Genomic DNA, 6,936 nt, shown 5'->3' with positions numbered 1-6,936 from the left:
AAGTGATATGAAATGATCATCATATAGAAGACCTCTTTTTATAGTGTCTTTTTTAATTTGTGCACAGTCATCCTAGCTGTAGGATGGGTTGAGGAAATTTTTTTTCATTTTAATATTCTTTTTCTTAATGACTTTACATCATCGTGTACTTTGCTCTGTTTAGTTTTCTTTTACCCCTGATATTAAATTCTTTCCTGATTAAATTATGTCAAAAAAAAATGGTAACTGCCAAATTATGATTATGACCCATACATTGTTATTTCTGATTCAGCCTGCTGGAATGAATCTCCCATGAGCCAGCAGCTCAGCTCTTACCCTGGGCCCTGGTCCATAATGCTGCCAGAAGGCCATACCACAATCAAACTGCGGTCCTGAGAGTTAATAGTTTCCTCACACTCCTCCCTCCGGAAAGTATATTTAGCTGAGCTTGTGCATATGACTTCAGTTCATAAAAAGTTTACAAGTGCAGCTGGAATGCTTAGTATTTGATTGTTACATAAATATTTGAGAACATATGTAAACTTGACAGTGTTAGTACCAGATGTTCCAGTAACACAGTAATGTACTTTGAATGTCCGTTCTCACTTTCGGCTTATTTACTTTGGCAATACCTCTTTATCTGCTAACTTTCAGATAAGCATATATTTACTCTATCCATACTATTGATCCCCTTATTGTTACATTCAGATGACATTTATCATATCTAGTGTGTATAAGAACAAATAGCATAGACACTAATATGTTAAGTCATTTTTACATATGTCTCATAACACAAACTATTTCAAATCCTAAATGTTTATGGCATGGAAAGACGGAGGCATCTTCTCTGCGTATGAGTATATGTACTCTTATCTCAATAGCAATTGCCTTTCCAATTGGAGGTTGTCCAAGTATTTTCTTTATCTTTTTAACCACCAGGAATTTAAATGAAGAGATTTCTGTATACTGCACATATTCCCCTGCCATCTTCAGATCTTTCCCACCCTATCACACCTAACTATATCTTTTTGTTTGGGTTTAGTGTTTTGTTGTTTGGGGGTTATTTTGTTTTATTTTTGGTTGAAAAATAATAATTATATGTATGGGTATAACATGATGTTTTGATATATTTTACCTTAGCAATAAAATCAGGCTAATTAATATATCCATCACCTCACATTTTAATTTAATTTAAATACCATACTCAATGGTAAAGGATGGAAGCTTTTACCATTCTACAGCAGTTTTATTTCTTTTTAGGTTTGTTTTAGAATTATTTTAAACTTGTAGAAAAGTGCCAAGAATAAGAACTGTACATAGAATGCTCACTTACCTGTCTACCATATAAAAATATCCGTATAGGTATATAACTTCTCCCCATCGCCACCTCTCGTGGACATTTGCTCCATCTGTTTTATCAGGTAAGTGTGCTCACTCACTCTCTTTCTTTCTCTCTCTCTGCATATGTGTGCCTGAATGTATATATGTATAGAAACATATGAAATATGTGTATACATGTTCATATGTAAACAAATGCATACATTTTTTCCTAACCTTTTGGAAGTTAGTTGTATGGCCCTTTACCCTTATGTACTTCAGCATCTATTTCCTAAAATGAGATTATCCTACATACAAATAAATTGTATGCACAAAATTGATGCATTTTTCTAATCTCCCACTGCATGCTAATTTTGTGGGATGACCCAATGATACCATGTACAGTGTTGTTTTTCCTCTAGTACCTGACTCAGTCTCCCATTGCCTATTGCATGTACTCTCTTCCTGCTTCTCTAGTCTGGAAACTTTCTGTGAAGATGGTCTTTGTCTTTATAACACTGACATTTTGAGTAATGGGAAGCTCTTTGTTTTGGTTTTGCATGACGTTTCATCAGGAGTGGTGGAGGTTGTACATCCAGCACCCAATACAAAGTGAGTGCAGCTGTGGTCACAGTGTCACGTGTGGAGGCGGCTGTGCTCAGTGTCACGTGTGGAGGCGGCTGTGCTCTGAGTGTCACGTGTGGTGGCGCCTGTGCTCAGAGTGTCACGTGTGGAGGCGGCTGTACTCAGAGTGTCACGTGTGGTGGCACCTGTGCTCAGAGTGTCACGTGTGGAGGCACAGTTTCCTTCTGCATCTGCCCTCAGTGGGGATGTCAGTGTCAATGAACTGTCAGAGCAGCACCCAGTTCCTCTATTACATGGTTATCAATTCTCCTTTTGCCGCTGATAAGGAATCTGAAGGGAAACAATTTAATGCAAATATAATAGTGCACAGTTTTTTTTAATGGCATGAGCATTTCCTGTGATTGTAGTAGCCATACTATAAGAGCCCTAAGTTTGCTCAGATTGTTCTTTCTACCCTTCTTTATACTTGAAATGCTCTCTTTCTTCTTAGCAACCTTGTTTTGAAATGGCTTTGGTTCTTAAGGCTACAGCTTCCACCCGTTCATGGCTTCTTGACCTTTCCCAGTTGGGTTCTGACTTTTGGAGTCATACTTTGAATATGTTGGTCTTTGCAGGAGTCTCTGCTGAGGTAGTTAAAGGATTCTGGGAACCATCGTGGCCCTAGATTTTACTGACTGAGGGAAGTAACCTATTCATAGAATAAATCCAAATATGGCCAAAAGTTTAAATCCAGAAACTTACCTTTTTAGACACAGAATGAGAGGTTATATAAGGCTCCAAAAGGATAATAAATCATGAGATTCAAAGCCAAAATCAACAGGTTGGGAGACACGGTACAATTTATGTTAAGACAAGAGGTTTAGAATTAATGCCCTGAGGTTGATAGAGGTCTGTCTTTGTGTGAAAACATCTCTATAGGAAAGAAATAAGTCTGACAGCCTGCAAGAGCCTGACCCTGCCTTGCTTGGGCCTTGCATGATGGAGCACCAGGACTCAATAAGGGGCATGACCTCAGAAGGCACAGAACAGTATCCACTTTAGAATAAGCATAGTAAGTAGTGGAAGAAAAGAAGTAAAAGGCAAATAGGTAAGTGATTCCTAATTTTCAGAGCAGGCTTAGGAATCATGCTCCAGGCTGTAGCATGGGGGCAGGGTACAGTTCTGGAAGGAAGGGAGCCAGATGAGTTCACTGCTTGAATTCACCTTGATGGGAGATGTATTTTACTTCTACGTAATACTGAAAAAACTATTTTAGAAATACATTGTTTATAAACTTGCAACTCACCTTCAAAGATACAGAAAAACAAGAAAAATGTGCATAAAGTTAGTAAGAGTAGGTCTAATTAGCATTCTTATAGAATGAGCCCTAGATTTACTGGAGATTTACTAAAGGGAAAAATACCAGAGCACCAGACTAGCACATCAATCATTTGAGATTGTCCAACAGTCCTGAAGAGGATATGCTGGCTGCAGAAAGCACATTGCTGTCTTAAGGCTAGGGGACCGGGTCAGAACAGAGAAAGAACAAAGGATGAGCAGCTTTGAGAGGAACCAGCTGTCTTAAGGTGATCCAAAGTGCACAGATGTTAAAGACTTACTGTTCCAACAATACCATTACCTAACACAAGAAAAACAGAATACCCATTAAAAAATTATCAACTTGATTTACCATGTTGATCCTTGTGGTCTAATGTGGTGTGTTTCTTTTCCGTCATGCTAATTTTCTATTACTATTTAAATGTAATTTCTGGTTGATGGCTGTAAAAAAGAACAGAATTTCTTTAAAAAGCTGAAAATTAAATTGTAACTAATCTTTGTTAGACATATGTATAAAATTCTGTTAATGTGAAATCTTTAGTAGGTTTTGTAAATGGTCTAAGCATAGTAACCAAGAATCTGTAATTTCCCTAGCTTTACTTCAAAACTCTCAAACTCTAACACAGGTGGTATTGTGGCAAGTAAAGAAAAAGTAGATCTCAAGTCAATTGTGAACCTTCTAAAATGACAATTGCATGTAAAAAAGAGTCATCTAAAACTGAAAACCTATGTGGTGCGAACCATGGGAGTAATCAGGAGCCAAAAACATACGTGGTTTGGAAAATGTTAATTTTGTTGGTACAGAGTATCTGTGGGTTTGTGGAAAAATAGTGCAGTGTGCTTTTAGACTTTGAGACTCATTGTTTTCTATTGAATTCTATTGAATATTGTGAATGTATAGAATGTTACTAGTAATTATTTGGAGGCATAATATACCCAAAAAAGGAGCTATTGTGTATCCTTTAAAGATATTTAAGGTAAAGCAACAGGATACTACCTGACTCACAGGTGTCCAAATTTATTTACTTAACAAATATTATCAAATACTTAAAAGCCTTCAAGTATCATCTTAGCAGCATTATTGAGTACATGGGCTGGGCATGTGAATATTCTATGTTCTATGCAACACACCATACAAGGAGGTTTCTCTTTTGTTCTCATATGAAGATGTGAAAACAATAGTACAAAAATGTCCCTCTGTGACTAAAATTGTCCCTATTTTCAATTCTAAGCCATAAAAACAGCATAAAATAAGCAGAATAACAAATCTGATTATAAACTCTGTATATACATCACGCTCGTTTGTTATTTGTATTCAGAGAATGTGAGAGTGAGACTATCTAATTTAGCTGCAGCTTGCTGCTTTTTTTAAACCATCAAAATAGCTTCATAGAGATGAGCTTTGAAGACCGGCTTAAACATACTCTTTTTTTCTTTCTTCTCAGGTTAGTGTCACTTCAAAAATAAAAATAAAAATAGGCACTCTTACTGGAACATCAGGAGGAATGCTGGATATAAACAGGCTTAGAATATACTTAACTATAGTAATCCTTCCCGACACACATAGAGATGAATTGATAACCGGATTTGGCATTTCAAATATTTTTTACCCAAGGCAAAGGCTTTAGGGTGTTTTCTTGGAATTAGAGAGTTTAGAGATGAAAAAGGTGCCATTTATTATTTTCTCTTTCTGTCAGCTGGGCCTATCTGTTCTTAAATGTTTCACCTGTTGAAGGATGTGCATCAGAGGATGTGCTAAAATGTTAGACAAAAGGTTTTGATTGAATAATATTCTGATAAAATCAAAAAAGGTAATTTATTGAAAATGGAACTAGAACTTAGAATCAGAAGTAGTAAGTTGGTAGTAAGTAAGTGGCTCAGTGAGTAGGGTGCCGGCCCCATATACCAAGGGTTACAGGTTCAAACCCGGCCCCAGCCAAACTGCAACAAAAAAAATAACTGGGCTTTGTGGCATGGTGGGCGCCTGTAGTCCCAACTACTTGGGAGGCTAAGGCAAGAGAATCGCCTAAGCCCAAGAGCTGGAGGTTGCTGTGAGCTGTGATGCCACAGTACTCTACCAAGAACAACTAAGTGAGACTCTGTCTCTTAAAAAAAAAAAAAAAGAAGTAATAAGTTCTCGGGAATCTGCAACCTAATTTGTACATGATCTTGAGCAAGTCACTTAGTGTCTTTCATTTCTCTATTTCCTCATGTGAGATGTGAGAGGTTTGGGCTAGACTGTAAGATTTGATCTGTTAGACAATCAATGTGTCATTTAATGAAATGAACCACATCAATGGATCAGTTTAGGCAAAATATTTAAAGCACTTATGTAACACTATAAGCAATCAGAAAACTAGATTATTGTATCTGAGAACCTCAGTATTTGCTTTCTTACTATATGTTTTGGTGCTACTTTGCCATGTCATGACAACTGCATAGTAGTAATAGACCACTTTGTTGCAGTATTTTTCTCTGGACTGTAACCACAGCTTACCTATTACCAAGGTCATAAAGTATAAATGAAAAAAAATGATTAACTTTCACAATCCTACTTTATTAGAACTCAAAGAAGAAAATGACTGTACTTCCTTAAAAAAAAAAACTTACTTTGTTCTTATTTCTCAAAAAAACAGAATATTCAAATAAAAAGTAAGCAGTCACTAGCTACCCCCCTTTTTTAAAAATTGCAAGCTCACTAATTTTAATCAATTTTCTTGGCACCAAAACTGATATATTTTACTTCATCAATAGGTTATTTCTAACTGCAAAGATATAACCTTACAGTGGACTTATAATGAAAAAAATCATGGGATTGATTGTCAGGAGATCTATCTTCAAGAATCTGTTCTGTCACCTGCTACATAAGTGATTTGGGTAATTCCTTTAAGACCTCTGAACCTCAGTTTCCTTCTTTTTAACAAGATAGTAGCAGTAATACTTGTTTTTGGACCTGCTGTCAAGAAGAAAGGAAATAATGAAGATGGATTGTAAAACGTTGTATGCATTATTACTAGCACTGTCACAAAATATTCTAAAATATTTTATATTTAATAAATTGTATTTTTCCATCTGACTACAGATAACATAATAAATTTACAGAAAGCATTGTTAAGGTCAAATATTAAAGGTGGAAGGAAAGAAGGAATAGGAACGAAACCAGTATTTCTTGAGCACCCTACCACAGCAACATGGTGGAAGAAAGAGCCAGGCAGTCCTTTCTTTGCCAATTCCAACAAAATGCACTTTGTGACTCCTCCATAAGAGACAAGGCATCACCACATTATCATCTCCTCAAGGAAAGGAAACTCATCCTTTCTGGGTTCTACAAATTTTGGCACAAAGAAGGGTTGCCCCTACAAGGAGAAATTCTAGCTTTCCTTTATCACCTCACTGCTGCCACATTTCTCCAAATTTTATTTTTTAACATATAAACCACTGTAAGTGTATAGCTTATGCGTCTAATTGATGAGATTTCACACTAATCAGTGAACTGATTTGTGTATCAGAAGACTGCTATTCAAGTTTGAATCCAGGTGGATATGTAGCTGAAATGCCATGAGGAAAAAAAAGAAGAAAAAGAAAAAAGAAAAACCTTCTTCATTATGAATATTAGATAATTACTTTTCAAAAATCATTTCAGCCCCAATCCAAGAAGGGGCCACAAGGTTTAATTGTGGGTGTGCTATTTACAGATTAATTAGGACATTTAACTTCATTTTTTATACCACAGAATTA

The sequence above is a fragment of the Otolemur garnettii genome, unplaced genomic scaffold (genome assembly GCF_000181295.1).
Source record: "Otolemur garnettii isolate 467f Iridium unplaced genomic scaffold, OtoGar3 scaffold00050, whole genome shotgun sequence".
Taxonomy (NCBI): domain Eukaryota; kingdom Metazoa; phylum Chordata; class Mammalia; order Primates; family Galagidae; genus Otolemur; species Otolemur garnettii.
The sequence above is the reverse complement of the archived record's forward strand: the minus strand, read 5'-3'. Positions refer to the sequence as shown.